Consider the following 19,621-nt stretch of genomic DNA (forward strand, 5'->3'; position numbering starts at 1 on the left):
AAACCAGGAGCAAAGAGGCCAAGATCACCAAGTTCATCTCCCATGAATTCCCACTCTTGCTCCCACCAGGCCTTGCATGTGTAAACTATTTCCACACATCTGATCTTTTTAAAGGACTCGGATTTACAAACTTTAGGGATTTTGACCTTCAGATGCACAGAACTCCTCTGCACGCCAAAGCCATTTGCAGCTGATTGCAGAAGGAAAATAAATGGCAGACAGGGAAAAAAAAAAAAAAAAAAAAAAAAAAAAAAAAAAAAAAAAAAAAAAAAAGATGCTCTGAGCAGAAGGATGGGAGCAAAGTCATTTTTCACCCGAGGTCAGTGACTCCTCCAGGCTCCCCTCGGCCACTCACTCTGTTTTCCATTGGAGCCCCAGTGTGTCCCTGTGTGGGGTTTCACCCAGTAGCTGCTGGAAATGGATGTGGGGAGGGTCAGAGTGGAGCCCCCTGACCCTGGCACCTCCAGGCCCTGATGGATGGATGGATGGATGGATGGATGGATGGATGGATGGATGGACACTGAGGTCTCCTCAGCCTCCCCTTCCCAGGCCTGGAGCACAGGGATGTCATGGAGGTTCCTCTGCATGGCTGGGCAGAGGCATGGGGACCGGGGGGAAAGGCTTTAAAATGAAACAGAGTAGAATTAGGTTAAATTTTAGGAGGAAATTGTTCCCTGGGAGGTTGAGCAGGGTGCCCAGAGCAGCTGTGGCTGCCCCTGGATCCCTGGAAGTGTCCAAGGCCAGGTTGGACAGGGCTTGGAGCAGCCTGGGACAGCGGGAGGTGTCCCTGCCCATGGCAGGGGTGGCACTGGATGGGCTTTAAGGTCCCTTCCAACCCAAACCTTCCAGGATTCCATGTTTAAATTAGGAGGGAAGATGCACGTTGGTTTCAAACAAGATCATTTGCAGGCACTGCACATCCAAGAGCTCCATGAATTTGTGCCTGTGTCCCCCAGAAACCTCAATCCCTGAGCCCCGAGATCCCCCTGGAGCCCCCACCCCATCCCTGTGGAGCTGCCCATGCCCCAGGATGTCCCCCCACTGCTGGATGACGACGGGGCAGGAGTTTCCCAGCGGCTCCGCAAGGGCTTCACCCTCCCCCCCTCTTCCCACGAGCCCACACCGAGCCCGTGGGTTTCCCATTCCATCCCACTCCCAGCTCCCCTCCCTGAGCCCCCCCTGCCCCAGCTCTCCCCAGGACCCCAGGCAGGGCTGGGGGAGGCTGGAGCACACATTTCCCAACGTCCCCCAGCTGGGAGGGTTCAGCAGCCGAGAACTTTTTCTCAGGATCAGAGGAGGCTGAGGAGAGGGGGGCCGTGAGCTGAGACCCTTCCCACGCTCCCCACCACATCCCCACCACGTCCCCAGCTCGGGTTTCCAGCACCCCCAGGCACCCCCAGCCCCTGGGGCAGCTCCTCCTGTCCCAGGTGCCCCCCCAGGCCCTGGAGCAGGGACAGCACCCGGGCAAACAACCCTGGCTGAGCCCCCTGTTATTTAGGCAGGATTAAGCAAAAATTTGTGTGCACTTTTGAACTGTTTTCACAAGCGTTGCCTCTCACTCCCACGCAGGAAGCAGGAGAGGAGCCGGCCTGTTCCAATTAGGGCTCCTCAGGCCCAAAGGGCAGCGAGATTCGAGGGGGGGGAAAGGGAAAGTGGGGCAGAAAGCTGGAAAAAAAGGGACCAGAGAGAAATCTGGATGGGGAGAAGGGATGAGCACAGCAAGATGTGTTTGCTGGCACTCTGAGGATGCAGATAGGGGGAGATTTTGGGTTCCCCTTCCTGCAGCAATTTGCCAGAGACCAGCCCTGCTTCCCTCTGCAAGGATGGCACAAAAGGTGCAGACATTTGCTATTTTGATTTAAAATAAATATCTTACTTAAAAAAAAAAAAAAAAAAAAAAGAAAAGAAAAATAAGTCCTTTTTTTTCCCTCCTTCAAGCAGCGAAAAATAAATACTGAGAGATGAAAGCTGGGCTTCAAGAGAAAAACAAGAGAGGAAACTGAGAGCCCACAGTGCTTAGCGCTGCAGAAAGCCCAACAAAGCCGGCTTTTTTCTGCCCCTCAGCAGTTTTCTCAGGGAGATGTGGCGTGCCATGGGGGGCCAGCTTTTCCCCTAAAAAATGGGCCTGAACACTGTCCTCCCTGAGTGCAGATAAAAGTGTTTTGTCCCAGGTTTGGGGCAGCAGAGGGGAAGGTTCAGCTGTGGGTGAGGAGTTGGGATGTTCTGCTCAGCTTTGGGTTTTGGGGTTCAGCCCCGTGTCCCATGGACACCCTGCCTTGGTGGGTTTCCATGAGGAAAGCTGGGCACAGAGCAGCCCCCAGGTGAGGGAGGGCTGGGTTGGGCTCTGGGGATGGGCAGTGAGAGGAGCCAGGCCCAGGGAAAGGATTCTGTGGCCACCATCAGTCACAGCCCGCCCTGCTCAGGCTGCAGCTCCTTCTCCTCTCTCCCTCCCTGTCCCTGCTCTGTGATGTGGGTGTTGGATGGCAATCCTGGGAAAGCAGCATCCTTGAGAGTCCCAGGAGCCTGCAGGGGAGCAGCCTGGTGGGCAATTCACTCTGTCCTTGGCTTTTGTGGGAGAGAAGAGGGAATTGAAGTGCTGGAGAAAGGCCTGAGCTAAACCACAGCCCCTGAGTCAACACTCTGCAGTTATGGGATAGTTCCCCCAGCCCTGCAGGGCCAGGGCCCACAGCTCCTCTTCCTTCAGCAGCTCAGGGGCTTCCCTCGCCTGGGGATTCACATCACCCTCCCCATTTCAGGTGCTGGAAGGAGCACGGATGGGTAAAGCAAACCCTGGGGAGAGTCACCCCTGAGGTTGGGGAACATGGAACCATCAAAGAGTCAGAAACAAGACTGGTCATCAGTCAAACCCCATCAGTGCTGCCCAGAGAAGCTGTGGAAGTGTCCAAGGCCAGGCTGGACAGGGCTTGGAGCACTCTGGGGTAGTGAAGGGGCTGTGGAATGGGATGAGCTTTAAGGTCTCTCCAACCCAACCCATTGAGGGTTCTGGGATGAGATGCTACAAGGCTGGGGTGATCCAGTTCAGCATGAGACCCTCCCACTCCTGAATGGCCTCTGCAATTCCTTTGGATTGAACAGCACCACAAAAACCCCACCAGCCTTTCCCAGCCTGAGGGCAGAGCCCAGCTCAGTCAAACCTCCAGGCCAGGGGGCTGCAGCCAGTGAGGAACAGCCCCTGTCTGCCCAAATCCTCTCCTGGCAGCCCTTGGAGCCCTTCCCTCCCTGTTCCCCAATGGAATATCCCAGGAGCGGCCAGGATTAGCACCTCTGGCTTCCAGCAGGGCTGGGAGGACCCTCCCAGGCTGGCGCAAACCTGTGAGAGGCACTGGCTTCCCCCGGGATAATCTCCCTAATCCCTGCTAACCACAGCCGCTAAAGAGCCCTAATCCCCGGGCACGGGCACACACGGCTGGAAAATCCTGTTATGGACACCCTGGGAAATCCTGTTATGGACACCCGGCCCTCCTGGAGAATCCTGTCCTGGACACCCGACTGGAGAATCCTGCCATGGACACCCTCGGAAATCCTGCCATGGACACCCAGCCCAACTGGAGAATCCTTCCATGGACACCCTGGGAAATCCTGCCATGGACACCCAGCCCAACTGGGGAATCCTGCCTTGGACACCCTGGGAAATCCTGCCATGGACACCCAGCCCAACTGGGGAATCCTGCCTTGGACACCCAGGGCCCTCCCAGGTTGTGCCCATGGCACTGCCCCACCTCCAAGAGATGCTCCTCTGAACCAAACCCGGCTCCTCACACCCTGCAGAGCTCAGATTGCTCAACAGCAATTGGGGAAAAAAGGGAAAAGCCCTTGCCAAGCCCCAGCAAACAAGGACGGATATTCCCGTGCTGCTGGCACAGAGCCTGATGTGTTCACCAGGCTCATACCTGTGACCAGGAGCCACTTGGAATTCCTCACTGTCCCCCAGGCTGGGCCAGGAGCCCTCAGTCCCTGCCGTGGCCCTGGAGGCTTCCAGGGCTGCAGGAGCCCAGCCTGAGCCTTCCAGAGCAATCCCACCACGCTGGGCTCCTCAGGGAGGACACGGGGCTCCAGGTCATCCACTCCCTCCATTCCCTTCCAGGTTAAACCCAGGAGTTCTGCCATCCTCTCCTCCAGGCCTGGCTGATGGTGCCATTTCTGGCATCTTTGATGGGACTGGAGGATTTGTCCCAAGAGGAGGATGAACCCATCCCAGAACCCTGACACGGATTTTTTCCTGGGTTGCAGAAGCTCCCAAGGCACTCCCTGGACAGTTCAGAGGGATCATTTCTCCATCCATCCATCCATCCATCCATCCATCCATCCATCCATCCATCCATCCATCCATCCAAACAAACCCTCAGACCCTTCTGCAGTTATTCATCTGCCTCCCCTTCATCACCACCCAGACACAGAGGGGAGTCAGGTCCAACACCTCCAGCTGCTGCTGCAGCCTGGGGCTGCCAAACCCCACAGCAGAGTGTCCCAGCAGGGGAGAGCAGGGCTGCAGCACGGCCGGGGTGAGGATAATTGGCAGAACCCCGCAGCAGAGTGTCCCAGCAGGGGAGAGCAGGGCTGCAGCACGGCCAGGGTGAGGATAACTGGCAGAACACTGTGCGGGGAGGATCTGTCAGGATGGGAAGTGTGAAAAGGGAAGGCTGAGAGCTCTTGGCAGGGCTGTCCCCTCGCAGCAGGAGAAGGGCCAAGGAACCCTCACTCAGGCTGAGCTCTTTCATCACCCACAGAGGATCCCAGCCCGCTGAGCTGGCTCAGACACACCTGAGGAACAAACTGTGCCAGCACACTGAGCAGCCACGCCATGAGCTCAGAGCTCAGGGTGTTTCCATCCCACAGTCCCCACCATCCCAATGACTCCGTGCCCTGTGTAAAACCCCACCATTTGTCCTGCCCGGGACACGGGACATTTCTGAGGCAATGGTGGAGTCCAGAGCTGTCCCTGCTGCTGGGAAATCACCGGCTCCTCAGTTATCCCTGCCTTGGGAAGGGATCAGACAGGGAGCTGCTCTGATCTGCCTGTCCCCAGGAATTCCCCATCCTGCACAGACTGATCCCTGTGTGTGTCCCGGCCCAGCCCCTGCCCCCGGGCCGGGTCACAGCAGGCACGAGGGCAGCACATGGCACTGCCTGGGGCTGGGATGATGCTCCAGCCCCCAGATCTGCCCGTCCACATGCACATCAAAGCTCTGCCCCGCTCACAGCCCCCATTCATCCCCCGGGAATGTCTGAGGGGCCGGACCTGCTGCAAAGACACAGTGGAAGCTCCTCAGGGATGTTCCCCAAGGCCAGAGCATCCCCACAGGGCTGTGCCGTGCGGGAGGATCACAGGATGACGGAGGCAGCTCCAGGTCACCCCCGCTGGCAGCCCCGGGCTCCGGGCGAGCCCCGCACCCTCGGCAGCTGCAGATTCCTGCCTGTCGCACCCTCCTCCTCCTCCTCCTCCTCCTCCGCTCCCCCCTGCCCGCAGGGCAATGCCAGCAGACGGCCGGGATTGCTCAATGGCAGCGGCAAGTCGCGGCGGGCAGGGATGGGGCAGGGATGAGGGATGGGGCGGCCGTGCCTGCAGACAGCCCCGCTCCAGGCGGGCCCTTCTCCTTCTCCTTCTCCTTCTCCTTCTCCTTCTCCTTCTCCTTCTCCTTCTCCTTCTCCTTCTCCTTCTCCTTCTCCTTCTCCTTCTCCTTCTCCTTCTCCTTCTCCTTCTCCTTCTCCTTCTCCTTCTCCTTCTCCTTCTCCTTCCCTTTCCCCTTCCCCTTCCTCTTCTCCTTCCCTTTATCCTTCTCCTTCCCCGCCCCTTCCTTCCCCTTCTCTTTCCCCATCCCCTTCCCTTCCCCTTCTCCTTCCCTTTCCCCTTCTCCTTCTCCTTCCCCATCCCCTTTTCCTTTTCCTTTTCCTTTTCCTTCTCCTTCTCCTTCTCCTTCTCCGTCTCCATCCCCTTCTCCTTCCCTTTCCTCTTCCCCTTTCCCTTTCCCCTTCCCTTTCCTCTTCCCCTTCTCCTTCTCCTTCTCCTTCCCCATCCCCATCTCCTTCCCCTTTTCCTTTTCCTTCTCCTTTTCCTTCCCCTTCCCCTTCCCTTTTCCCTTCCCCTTCCCCTTCCCTGCACACCTGGGACTGCTCCAGCTCTGCCCCGTAGAGCAGGAGGAAGAGGATGAGGAGGAGCCCAAGATCTCCTCCCTGCCCTCACCTGTGCCCACCATGTCCCCGTGTCCCCCCCCTGTGCCCAGGGGATGTCACCGCCCCCGGGGTGTCACTGCAGGGCTGCCCCCCCCCATCAGCCCGAGCTGCGGTTCCCAAAGGCACAGAGGGAAGATTAGGATATTTAGCTTTGAAATCAAACAAATAATTGCACAGGCCTTTCTGCAAACAGATCAGGGTTGGGGAGGTCAGAGAGCAGCTGGTAAATCTCAGCGCTGTTTGCTCTGCCTAAATAATATTAGGCCGAGGATAATCAATCATTTTAATCAACAGAATTATTTATAACTCTTTAGAGCAAACAATCAACTCCTCTGGCAGCTGCCAGGGGATGGCAGGTAACGATCCTCATGCCTCCAATCCCCTGTGTGCTTGTGCATTGACCCCTTTGCATCCCTGGAGTTACTGCCCTGAGGATTCTTTACTGCCCTGAGGATTCTTTACTGCCCTGAGGATTTGCCCTGACCCTCTCTGGGGGTGTCCCTGGGCAGGGCTCACAGGTACCCACTCAAACACACTCTCAGACACACAGAGACACACCCAGCACCTCCTGCAGCTGAAACCCTCCCCAGGGCAGCTCATGGAGCAGTCAATGCACACTCCAAGTGCCTTCCCGAGCTGCATCTCCCAGCACAGCAGCATCTCCCAGGGAAGGAGGGAGGGGAGGGAGAAGAGGCTGGACAGGAGAGGGAAAAGGTGCTCCCTCTGCTCTGCCACCCGAGCCAGCCCCACCTCCTCGGGGCTGTGGCTCTGCTGGTGTCACCTCCTGACACCTCCACTCGTGTCCCTCACACTGCTCGTCCCCCCAGCCCCAGGACAGGCTCTGCACAGCCTCAGGTGATCCCAGCAACAGGACAGGAGCCTTTTCCTGGCTGGGCTGGAGGCTGTGAAAGCCAAGGGATTGCTGAGAGGAGAACAAGGGTCAGCTTCCCTTGTGGGACCAGGGACAGGGACATCCCTGGGTGCTCCTGCCAGCCCTAAACCATTTCAGCCCCCTGTCCCCTGTCCAGGCTCAGCTCCCCCAGTGATGGAGGCCAGGAAGGGGCCTGGGGGAAACCTGGGAACCAAAGCTCTGGGAACCAAAGCCCTGCAGCCCACACCAGCCTCAGGAACAGCAGTGCCAAAGTCATTTCATTTCACAACTTCCCAGGAAAAATTCTCCTGGTTTCATTAATTTTTAAGCAGACAAGAAAACCAACGAAGGGAGATTTCCAGGAGAGGCCCAAGATGAATCCTCTCCATGCCAGGCTGAGCACAGGGTTCCTGGGCTTTGCCCAGGTGTGTTACACCATGCAACATCCACATTTCCAGTTTCCTCAGGCACAGGAGGGAGGATTTTCCCAACTGACCCCAGGAAATTCTTCTTTTCCAGCTCCTACTTCTAGGAAACTTCCCACCAGGGAAGGGACCAGTGCAGGGATCGGGCCAGCCCAAGCCCTGGGAAGATGAAGGTGGGAGTGAGCTGGGGAAGGAAAGCAGCCAAGGAGGAGCTGGGCTGCCCCATCAGCCTCAGCCATCCCCATCCCAGAGCCAAGCCTTGGCCAGGACGGGATTATGTCACTCCTGGCCTCAGCTGGGAAGAGCGAAGGGCAGGCAGGGATAACTCTGAGTGCTGGAGGGGCTCGGCTCTGCCCAGAGGAAGCCTGAGCCTGGAAACCTCTGCGAGGGCTGGGGGAGAGAGGCTGAGGCGCTCCCAGGCCTCCATCCACCCCGCGAAGCATCCGGAAGCCATTAAGGCATTACAGCCTCGCTGGCCCCGAGCCCTCCCCGGCAGAAGCGCCTGGGAGCAGATGGTGAAAGGGCTGATTGAATTCGGCTGCTCCAGCCAAGAGGCTCTTCAGGAGAGGCTCCGTGGAGGAGGGGGCGGCATTTGGGACTCGGGAGCTGGGAGCCCTTGCCAGGAACTCCAGGAATCCTCCATCAACCCCAACGAGGCTGGAGGAGCCTTGGCAGTGGCTTGGACGTGTGGCTGGAGGGGTGTGAGATTCCCTTGGGAGCTGGGCCCAGAGCTCCTGGTGCTCCAGGAGTGGCGACTCAGTGATCCAAGGCTGGTTCCTCTCCCTCCATCTCCAAGGGCACCGTGATCCCATCCAGGGAGGTGGGATGGCCCCAGGAGCTGTGTGATCCCAAACCTTGATCCCAACTGAGGAGGAGGCACAGGGGCTGTGGGACCAACAGCCCTGCCCACTCCCAGAGAAATGCAGCTTTGTAAAGATCCCAAATTCCCAATCTGGTGTCATCCCACCCCATTCCCAGCACTGGCTATGGGACCAGACCTCCCAAAGAGCCCCCAGAAAGGGATGGGACTCCAGTTACTCTGGATCAGGAAAAAAGACCAGGATGAGAGAAATGTAGGATGAAAAAGAGCCAACAGGAGGGGAAAAAAAACAAACCCCGAAGGATAAATGTGCTTCGAAAGTCATCCTTGGTGCCAGCCCTCCCTGAGGTGATGCCAAGGCCTGGGCAAAAAACACAGATGGAGGAACCAAAATTGCCTGGGGATGAAAGAGAAGGGTTTAAACCTTCCCTGGAAAGTGGAGGGGAAGAAAAGGAGGAATGTCCCAAAAAACAACACAGCCTCAAACTCTGGGCTCCCTGCCCTGCCAGCTCCTGGAGGGGACAGACACCAGCCCCGAGCCCCCCGTGCCATCCCCAATCTCCAAATCCATCCCTGCTCTTCCAAAGGAGAAATCTGCAGCGATTCCCGCCGGGATCCTTGGCCGCCTGCCCGCGGTTGGGAAATCGGGAGCCTGGTCATGTCCAGCCCGAGGGGCCGGCACCGAGAGCTCCGTGACCGTCCGGGGAATCTTTGCGGAGAAATCTTTTCCGAGACAAGTCATGAGATTATTTCTTGCCTGGAATTTGCTCCCGCAGCTCCCATCGGCCCCGGAGTGCTGAGTCAAGAGACCGCCGGGGCTGTGCCCTCCAGATGAGTAAATAAATTGCCCTGGGGAGTGCGGGGGGCCAGGGGGGGGCTGGCGCCCGGGATGGGGCAGGGAGGGGACCCGATGACTCCCGAGCCTTGGGCTGGGGATGGATCCTGCCTTGGCAGCCGCGCACCGGGTTAGTCACCACATTAGCCAGCGGTTACACACGAGGCTTAAAGGCACATCATCCTCCCCTGCCCTTCCCTTTCCTTCCCTCCTTTTCCTCCAGGCTTTTATCCCCCTTTTCCCTTCTTCTTTTAGTTTTAAAATTTCTTTCAGCCGAGCTTTGGCTTTCAGTGAGTGCCTGGCACGGACAGACAGACAGCCACGGAAGACAGAAACCCTTGGAGAGGCCAAATGGGGGATAAAAGGGTCCAGCCCAGGGGTGACACAGCTCGGGGCAGCCCCTCCTGATCCTTCCCTGCTCTGCTGGGCACTCGGGTCACTCTATAGGATCCATATGGCCCCTGCCCTGCTCTGCTGGGCACTCGGGTCACATATAGGATCCATATGGCCCTTGCCCTGCTCTGCCAGGCACTGGGGTCACTCTATAGGATCCATATGGCCCTTCCCCTGCCCTGCCCCACACTCGGGTCACATATAGGATCCATATGGCCCTTCCCTGGGTCACTCTATGGGATCCATATGGCCCCTGCCCTGCTCTGCCAGGCACTGGGGTCACTCTATAGGATCCATATGGCCCTTCCCCTGCCCTGCCCCACACTCGGGTCACATATAGGATCCATATGGCCCTTCCCTGGGTCACTCTATGGGATCCATATGGCCCCTGCCCTGCTCTGCCGGGCACTCGGGTCACATATAGGATCCATATGGCCCTTCCCTGGGTCACTCTATGGGATCCATATGGCCCTTCCCTGGGTCACTCTATGCGATCCACATGGCCCCGGCTGCTCTGGAAGCAGGAACGGTGCGAGTCATCCCGCTCGAAGGCAAACAGGCTCATGGCCGGGCCTTTCATGTTCCGGCCTTTGGAGCCAAATTCAAATCTGGAGCCGCTTAAAGGGCTGGGAAGCGGCGCAGCGAGGAGCGGCCGCGGCTACCGGGACAGCGCCGGATCCCAAACGCCGCCGCCGCTGGAAAGGGAAACTTTCCCAGCCTTCCCAGAACCCGGCACAACCCCGGGCACCGAGCCCGAGCCTTCCTGGCAGCCCTTCACAGGGACGGGCTTGGGAAATGCCACGGGCTGGGGGCACCGCGGGGCCGCTCCCGAACCTGGGGCTCAGCCAGGATGGAGCAAAGGAGTTTGTCCTCGTTTCCAGCAGGAATTGCGTTTTCTGACCTCATGGAGCAGCCGGGATGGAGCAAAGGAGTTTCTCCTCCTCGTTTCCAGCAGGATTTGTGTTTTTTGACCTCATGGAGCAGGCAGTGATGGAACAAAGGAGTTTCTCCTCCTCATTTCCAGGAGGAATTGCATTCTCTGACCTCATGGAGCAGCCAGGATGGAGCAAAAGTAGTTTCTCCTCCTCATTTCCATCAGGAATTACGTTTTCTGACCTCATGGAGCAGCTGGGATGGAGCGTTTGGGTGACGAGCCTCGAGCATTTGAAAAGAGAAAGCTCTTGGTGTCGCGTTTTCAAACTGATTCTAACAATAATGGGGAAAAAAAAAGGGAAAAAAAAATGCCCGAATTTCACGTGTCCCACTCCAGCTTTTTTTAATTTTCCAGTGGAAAAAGCCAGGACTACTCAGCTCTTGCGAGTTGTTTCTTCAGAGGGTTCAGGTTTCGGTAAACAATTGCTCAAAACTAAAAAGGTAAGAAAAGAAAAAAAATCCCCTTTTCTGCTTCCAGAGCAGTGACCAAAATTCGGCAGCTTTGCACAAACACACGCAGGCACCCCTGAAAAAAAATACTTTCATGTGGGTCACAAACCCACAGTTCGATTATTGCGATAAAAAGTGCTGACAACAGGGGGAGAAACAACAGCAAACAACCCCCAGAGCAGGGCCCAGTCCAGCTCCAGATTTTGGGGTCTGATGGAGGCACTGGCACCTTCCCTGAGGCAGCAGGGCCATCCCAGGAGAGGCAGAATCCCAGTGGGAATCCCAGCAAAGCCCATCCTGCTGTGCCAGACACGATTCCCAAGGGATGCTGAGGCTGCCCCAGTCACCCAGCACCCCAAACTGGGAATTTTGCGGGGCTGGAGGGGTCCAGGCCTGTTTGGTGCTGCAGAGGAGCCAGGGAGGAGCTGGACAGTGGAACACAGACCGTGGAAAATGGGAATCCTGCAAGCAGAGGGAGACCTGGAGCACCCAAGTGAGGATGCGGCAGAATGGCAGCGCTGTGCCTCAGTTTCCCTAAAAACAAGGTCTCATTGAGCCTTTTCTCAGCATCTTTTGGGGTCAAAGGCCCCAGAGGTTTAGAAAAAAAAGCTTTTAAAGAGAAGCCCAGGGCCTGGGCTGGCTTGTCCTGCCCTCCCCACCAGCCGTGTGAAGAATGCCTTGGAATCACGTCAAGTATTTGGGATGGGATGGGGGGCGAGGGGAGAGGGGGAGCTTTTGACTCAGTGTCTGGCTTCTTTCATCAATCCCACATTCCTGCTGATGCCATCGCCCTCCGGGGGAGCGCGACAACCTACGGGATCCATGTGGAGCCAATTTAGGATCCCCCTCCGTGTTAAGAAAATGCGTTTTGTTCATTAAAAAAAAAATCTCTGGATGCTCAGCTGGGCCCAGGAGGGAGCCTGCAGCCCCACAGCCACCCCAGAAATGTGGGGTGCAGGGGGAAAATACCCTACACACACAGAGCCAGAGGAGAGCAGTGCTCCCTGCACACCCTCCCAGGATGTTTGTCCCAGCCCAAATAACCCAAATAACCCAAACAACCCCGGGGTTCCTGCCCCAGCTACCTGAGCTGGACATCTCTGCTCCTCCTGGTTTTGTAGGGAAGGTTTAACATGAAGATAAAAGGTGGAAAGCAGGGAATTGCTGGAGCAGCCATGGCTGTTGTGCCCAGCAGCAATTGGGAGATCAATGAATGGGAATTCCAGAGCCCAGACAGAGCCCGGGGACTTTGCACATCCCAATCCACAACCGGGGCTGTCACAATGACTCCAATCCTCATTCCCAACGAGGGGGATTTTCCTCTCTGGGAAAGGAGCTGCTGTGCATTTGTGATGTTTTTGTGGCAGGTTATATTTATCCACAGGCTCCAGGAACCAGATGTGGGGCCGAGGGGCTGCACCAGCTTCCTGCTTTCCTGCAAAGAGCGGCTCCACCTGCCCTGCAGAGAGCGGGACCCGGCCTGGAGAGCCAGGAAACAGCCAGGTCAGCTCAGCCAGGGGAGGGCACGGGGGAAAACCTGTCCCCTGCCTGGTCCTGCACAGGGGGTAGAGCTGCCACCAGCTGGTGCTGCTCAGGGGACAGAGGAGCAAAGCAGCTCTTGGATTTTTGGCGGTTGAGTGAAAAAAAAAAAAAAAAAAAAAAAAAAAAAACCCCAAAAAAAAAAAAAAAAAAAAAAAAAAAAAAAAACTCAACGTAAAAAAGGCAGAGTTTCGGTTCAGAAAGAGACGGTGGTGAGAGAGCAAGTTTGACCCATCCAGGGCTCCTCTGGGGAAGGAGGGAACACCTTGGAGCCGCTCTGAGTACAGCACTGAGGGCTCTGCCTGCCCTCAGCACAGCCCTGCAGGGCTCAGGCTCTGCAAGACAACATTTCCAGCCCCTGAACGGCTCCAGTGCCCCGGGGGCGGCTGCACTGAGACACCAGGGCTGAGCCTCTGCACCAAATCACAAACTGAAACCACCCTGGCAGTGCCCAAGGCCAGGCTGGACAGAGCCCTGAGCCACCTGGTGCAGTGTGAGGTGTCCCTGCCCATGGCAGAGCTGGGACTGGGTGAGCTTTAAAGTCCCTTCCAACCCAAACCATCCTGGAATTCAAGGATTGATTTTTTTTTTTTTTTTTTGCCAGCTCCCTGCATTTGGCTTCTAACTCTGTGTCCATCCCAGACTCTGTGTCCATCCCAGACTGTCTCTCCCCTATTCCAGGAGATATTGTGGCACAATAAAGCAACTGTAGATTTCCACATTTTCCCATCATTGCACAAATTCCCAAACCTGGGAAAACTGGACTGGAGAGATGAAAGAACCCACCAGGACCCTGTAGGCACAAATCCCCAAACCTGAGAAAACTGGGCTGGAGAGAAGAGAGCACCCAACAGGACCCTGTAGGCACAAATCCTCAAATCTGGGAGAGCTGAGCTGGAGAGATGAGAGGACCCTGCAGGACCCAGAAGGCACAAATCCCCAAACCTGGGAAAACTGGACTGGAGAGATGAGAGGACCCTGCAGGACCCTGTAGGCACAAATCCCGAAATTTGGGAAAACTGGGCTGGAGAGATGAGAGCACCCAGCAGGACCCATCCCAGCTTCCCAAAGTCACCTTTTCAGGATAAGATCCCCGTTATCTCCAGAGCCATCTCCCAGCTCTGCCATGGGCAGAGCACTCAAGTTGCTTCTTCCCCCCCCTCTCTTCAAATTCCACTGCACCTGGGAAAAATGTAGGAGCTCGTAGGAGAATCAATAAATATTTATTGTTTAACCAGCAGTATTTTGACTGGAGATGTAAGCATGGCCCCGTGCCAGGGAAACAAGAGCTGCCTTGGCCAGCGCCGCAAACAAATTTTTTGTCTGTATCTCGTTGGAAGATTATAAACTACACAATGAAAGGAAAAAAAAAAAAATAAAAAAGAAAAAGAAAAAGAAACGCAGCCAGCGAGCAGCTTAGTCACGGAAGAGGAACAAAAGAGCTGAGATGGATAACTGTGGCGTGGGGTTACAGAAAAAAAAAAAAAAAAAAAAGGGCTGCAGGGCTGATTTTTGGCTGTGAGACAGTTGTGCTGCTGAGATCAGCTGCAGACAGTGCCACTGGCTGGGATGGGGCTGGGAGCTGCACCAGGAGGCACTGGAGACACACTGGGATCCACCAGGAGCTCCCAGGAAAGAGCAAACTGGGGGGTCAAGGCTTGGAATATCCCAATTCCCACAGGAATCCCCATTACAGTGGGATGAAGAGTCAGGTTTTGGCTCCAGGGGAATTTTAGTGCTTAAATAGAGCAGATTATCCCCTCCTCATGCACCTCCTCAGAGCCCTGGCACTCTCCTGCCCAGCACAGGAGCTCCCCCAAGCAAGATTTGCCAGCCTGGAGGGGCCAGAGCTCCATCCTTTGGCTCAGGGGCAGCAGTGACACTTGCTGTCCCCAGTCATGCCATTCCCTCACCTCGTGCCCTGCAAGGACCTGCTGAGAGTGATAAAAGGAAAAGACTCTCCTGCCTTATCTGGGACAGATTTAGCTGGATTTGTTCCCTTCTTCTCCAACATCCCAGAGGATCCTGGTGGCCACAAGTGACAAGAGACTTTTAGGGCGACATCCCTGACGTGAATTCAGACAGTCTGAACTCACACCCACCTGAGGGTTTGATCTACAGGACACCCTCTGCCCCCTGAGCCTGCCCCAGCTGCCCCCAGCCCCTCACAGAGCAGGACCCATCCCAGAGGAGCACCCACTGCCCTTCCACAGCAGCAAACCCACAGCTGGGGCTGCCCCATCCCTGGATGTGTCCAAGGACAGGCTGGACGGGCTTTGGAGCACCCTGGGCCAGTGGGAGATGTCCCAGGTGGGATCTTTAGGGATTCCAGCCAAGCCACTGGACAGGGTTTGGAGCAGCCTGGGCTACTGGGAGATGTCCCAGGTGGAATTTTTAGGGATTCCAGCTCAAGCCACTCTGGGATTCTGTGATAATCCCATGGCAAAACTCAGATTTTGCCACAATCCTGCAGCAGCCCAAGCCCAAGCCACTGGACAGGGTTTGGAGCACCCTGAGCTAGTGGGAGATCTCCCAGGTGGAATTTTTAAGGATTCCAGCTCAAGCCACTCTGGGATTCTGTGACAATCCTGTGGCAAAACTCAGATTTTGCCCCAATCCTGCAGCAGCCCCAGCCCCTCTCTGCCTGCCCGCAATTTTGCTCTGGATTTGGGAGCTCAGGAACCCTTGGGTTGCTCAGAAAACTCCAGCTGCTCTGGAGATCTGGAGTGTGGAGTTCCAGCCTGAGCAGGGCCCAGCACAGCACGGCACTGCTGCAATTACACGGCGAATTAGGGGCCGCTCGGTGTAAGGACGGTGTGATTACACACTGGGTGTGTGTGTGCTTTGGGGATGGGAACGTGAAAGGAGCGGGGATTGCTCCTGCTCCCTGGAAATCTCCTTCCCTGGATATCACCATTCCCAGAGAACTAATTCCACAGCACTACACCTGGACCCAGGTTAAAAACCAGGGATGCGCCTTGGTGGATGAGCTGCCCTCTTTCCATCCTTTGCAGAGCTTTGGTGTGAGGCTGACACTGAAAAGGCTGAAGCTGGTGGGGTCCAAGTGCAGCAGTCCCCCCTCCTGGGAGCCTGTCCCTCCCGCACCCCGGCTGGATCCCGCACTGATGGGCATTTTGTCGCAGTGATGGGCATTTTGTCAGTGATGGGCATTTTGCCGGCGCATACAGCGGTGATTGCTGTCCCCCAGCAGAGTTCTCACCTCCTCCCCGGGCGATCAGCACGGAAAATACCAGAGAGCTGCCCCAAACCCTCCATTCCTGAGCCTCGGCCTCGCTGCTGGTGCTCCCAGTGCACACTGAGCATCCCCAGCTCTGCAGAGCAAAGGATTCCCAAATATCCGGGAGCAATTCCCGCATCCCTGGGAACACCAATCCTTTCCCAGGCCCTGGCGGGCTCTGTGCGCCCGGGAGGAGCGGGGAGAGCTGTCCCAGCTCCAGGGAGGGACACAGAACACGCCGGGAGGGAAATGCCGGGACTCTCTGTTGTGTTTTATGGAAATAAAACACGGCCAATGCAGCAGGAGGGAAACTGAGTCACACAGCAGCTGGCACAGCTGGAGGGCTCAGCCCCGCGGGGATAACGCACCATCAAATCTTTCTTTTGGATGGGAATAATGTCCCAAATCCTTGAGCACTTTTACCTCCACCTGTGCTCAGCAAAGTGACCCCGGTCGGGCTGATCCAGCTGTGACCCCGCTCCATCCACATCTGGAGCCAGGGGTGGCTCCAAACTTGTCCTCTCTAGACAAGGCAGAGGACAGAAGGAAGGATTTGCCCCTAAAACCTAAAGAATGTGGATTTTCTCTGCCCCTTGCCCGCGGCGGGGCTCTGCGGAGGAGCTTTGCATTTGCAAACTCCCTCATTTGTCTGGGCTGAAAGTGAAAGCAAAGCCTGGCCTGGCTGTGGGGAGGGGGAAAAGCAGGATTCGGGCAGATCCCAAATTCAAAAGCAGCCTGGAAGAGCTGGGAGCGGGAGAATCAGAATCTCAGAGGTCTGGGTTGGAAGGGAAAATCTTGCCTCAGCTCTAAGTGATGTTGCCCCCAATCCCAAACAGAGGGAAAGGTTTTTTTGCCAGATAAAAACACACCCCTGGGATGCCACCCACGCACAGGCCAATGGAAACAACGTGTCCGTGTCCCAGCTGTCCTCAGGGTAGGCATGGGAAGAGATGAAAAGACAAAAAATCCGGATTTCTGTGCTGCCTGTGCACGGAGCAAATCCTTTTTTCCAGGAGCAAACCCAGCCCTGGTCCCATAACACACCCCCAGGGAAAGGAGGGAAAAGGAGGGCTGGGGGCAGGATGGGGAGCTCGGCATCCCTGTGACACCTGGGACACCCAGGAGTGACACCTGGGATCGCAGCCCTGCTCTGGGACCTCGGGGGTGGCAGATCTGCAGCTTCCTCAGCCAGAAATGAGCATTTGGGAGCCCCAGTTACACCCCAGAGCTCCCTGCAAGGGCAGGGAACTGCTCCTCACTCCCAAAAAGGGCAGGGGAGCTGCTCCCCACTCCCAGCAAGGGCAGGAGAGGTGTTTCCACCTCCCAGCAAGGGCTGAGGAGCTTCTCCTCACTCCCAACAAGGGCTGAGGAGCTGTTCCCCACTTCCAGCAAGGCCTGGGAGCTGCTTCTCATTTCCAGCAAAGCCCAGGGAGCTGCTCCCCACTCCCAGCAAGGGTCAGGAAACTGCTTCCCACCCCAAAAAGGGCAGGGGAGCTGTTCCTCACTCACACCAAGGACAGGGAGCTGTTCCCCACTCCCAGCAAGGGCTGAGGAGCTGCTCCCCACTCCCAAAAAGGGCAGGAGAGATGCTCCTCACTCACACCAAGGGCAGGAGAGATGTTTCCCACTCTCAGCAAGGCCTGGGGAGCTGTTCCCCACTCCCAAAAAGGGCAGGGGAGCTGTTCCCCACTCCCAGCAAGGGCAGGAGAGGTGTTTCCACCTCCCAGCAAGGCCTGGGGAGCTGTTCCCCACTCTACCCACAGCCAACAAACGCAGCCTGGCGGAGCTGCAGGAAACAGAGTGATTTGTGGAGGGCAGTGCTCACCAGTCCCTCCAGGTGAAATCCCCCTTGGGGTTGAATTTTGCACGGTTTGGGGTTTTTCTGCCTCAGAAGGTGCTTCACCAGGCCACTGGTGGATCAGCCACGTCGGTACAACCACAAGTGTTGGTACCACCCTCCCCATCACATCCTCATAAAAATATCCCCACACAGAGAATTGTATCTTGATGGAGAACCCACCAACCACCAGTTTCTGGCTATGACTTGCTCATCTCACTCACACATTTCTGCTGCTTATCACGGGGCTGGGAGAGGCTGGATTTGGCTTTGGGAAGATTTCTACAACTCCACATCCCTTCCAAACCTTCCATCCCTTCCAAACCTTCCATCCCTTCCATCCCTTCCAAACCTTCCAAACCTTCCAGGTTATTTTTAAACCCTTTGGACACACCATAAATCTCCCCGGGGTTTTGCAGGCAGAGCTGTGGGGTGGAGCAGGGTGAGAGGGGACAGAGGTGCAGCTCCATGGGGCATCAAACATCCTGCACAACAAAATCCTGTGGCTGCAGGGACCCCCCTCCCTGCCCAAATTTAACCCCATGGGTAAATGGCTGCTTTGTGAAGGGACAAGGGGCTGGAATCCTTCTCAACCCATTTTGGGATTAAGAATAATTTGGTGGCAGATTCATGGCTGGAGGAACCATCAGGGAGCAGATGAATCTTCCAGGAGCAGAGAGAAGTGATGGATACAACCCAGCAGCATCCCCACTCCTCCCCTCGCCATCAATCCCGGCAGAGCAGGGGCTGCAGGCCTGTCCCCGGGGCGGAGGGGAAATGAGGTTAAGCCGGTTAATTGACAGCAATGACCTTTGTGGCTCCCGGCGAGCGCCGCCAGCAGCCCAGGAGCGGCTGCAGCTGAGCCCGGGGGGGCACAGCCCCGCTCCACCTCGGCGCTTGTGTTTTTCAGAGCTCTTCCTGCCCAAGTTTAAACTCGGGGGTCAGCTCTGAGAGCTGTTTGCTGACATCAGCTGCGCAAGAGATTCCAGGGACAGGAGAAAATGGACTTAAGGGCAGGGTGAGACTCTGAGTCCTCCCTTCAGGCAGCAGGGAATTGCAGGGAATTGCAGGGAATTCAGACACCCCGAGCACACAGAGCCCCTGTGGGAGCTCTCACCCGCACCAGGGGAGTGCAAATTTAACCAGGTACTTCACTCTGGGGTGAAAAGCAAACCCCATCCCGGCTGATGCTCCAGGAGTTTATTCCCGTCCCTTTTTCCTCCCCTCCCAGCAAACAGGGCAGGAATGAGCCTTCACCAGAGTTTTAGGAAATAGGCACAAACAGCTCCTCAGCCTGCTCCAGCCTCCTATTTCAGCTGTTTAGATACATCCTCAGCATCTCTTGGGCACTTTGAAGCCCAGGGCTGTGAGCCAGGCTCAGCCCTGATCCCTCTGACCATCCCAGGGAGGATCCCAAGGGATCCCTCCTGCCCAGGACACTCCCCAGCCCAGGCCGGTGCAGATTTTGGAGCTCTGCAGCCCCTGATGCTGCACCAGCATCGATTGAAGTCTAAACACCAACCCCCGTGTGGCTCTGGCCCTTCATCTGTCATTTTATTTCCACACACAGTCCAAAACCCCAGTGCCTGGAGGAGCTGTGCCTCCCTGCTGCCTTTCCTAGAAACTTCCCAACCAGCAGAGAAACGCACAACTCAAATCTTTAATTTGATTTTCTTCCTCGCACAAAAAAAAAAACCCAGCAAACTTCCAGTTGGGAATTGCAGCGGGGAGAGATGAAGCAACAGGACTGGTTTTATACAGAAAAAATAAAGGGGTTGTTTTATTTTCCTGCGAGTCCTCCAAGCTCCATCCTCCAGCTGGGCTGGGCAGGCAGAGAGGATGGAGCTCTGGGGTCAGGGAGCAGGCAGACACCGCCAGGGTGAGAACAGCAGCTCCTGTTCTGCTCAGGGCTGGGCTCGGGCAGTAACCACAGCCCAGCAGCTCAGCTCACTCAGCTCACTCAGCTCCCCGCTACAACACACAAAAACCCTTCTCGCCTCCCTCCGGTAACGTGCTGCTCTCTCTCTCTGCGCCCTCCCTGCACACATTTCTCCAGAAAGGCAAAAAAAAAAAAAAAAAAAAAAAAAA

General features: G+C 56.4%; 1 protein-coding gene across 2 annotated transcripts in view; it reads right to left on the bottom strand.

Annotated features, from left to right (window-relative positions):
• ETS1 (ETS proto-oncogene 1, transcription factor) overlaps positions 1-19,621 on the bottom strand; it is an 83,173-nt gene that overhangs the window by 28,384 nt on the left and 35,168 nt on the right. The window lies entirely within an intron of this gene.

The sequence above is a fragment of the Zosterops lateralis genome, assembly GCF_965231275.1.
Source record: "Zosterops lateralis genome assembly, chromosome: 25".
Taxonomy (NCBI): Eukaryota; Metazoa; Chordata; class Aves; order Passeriformes; family Zosteropidae; genus Zosterops; species Zosterops lateralis.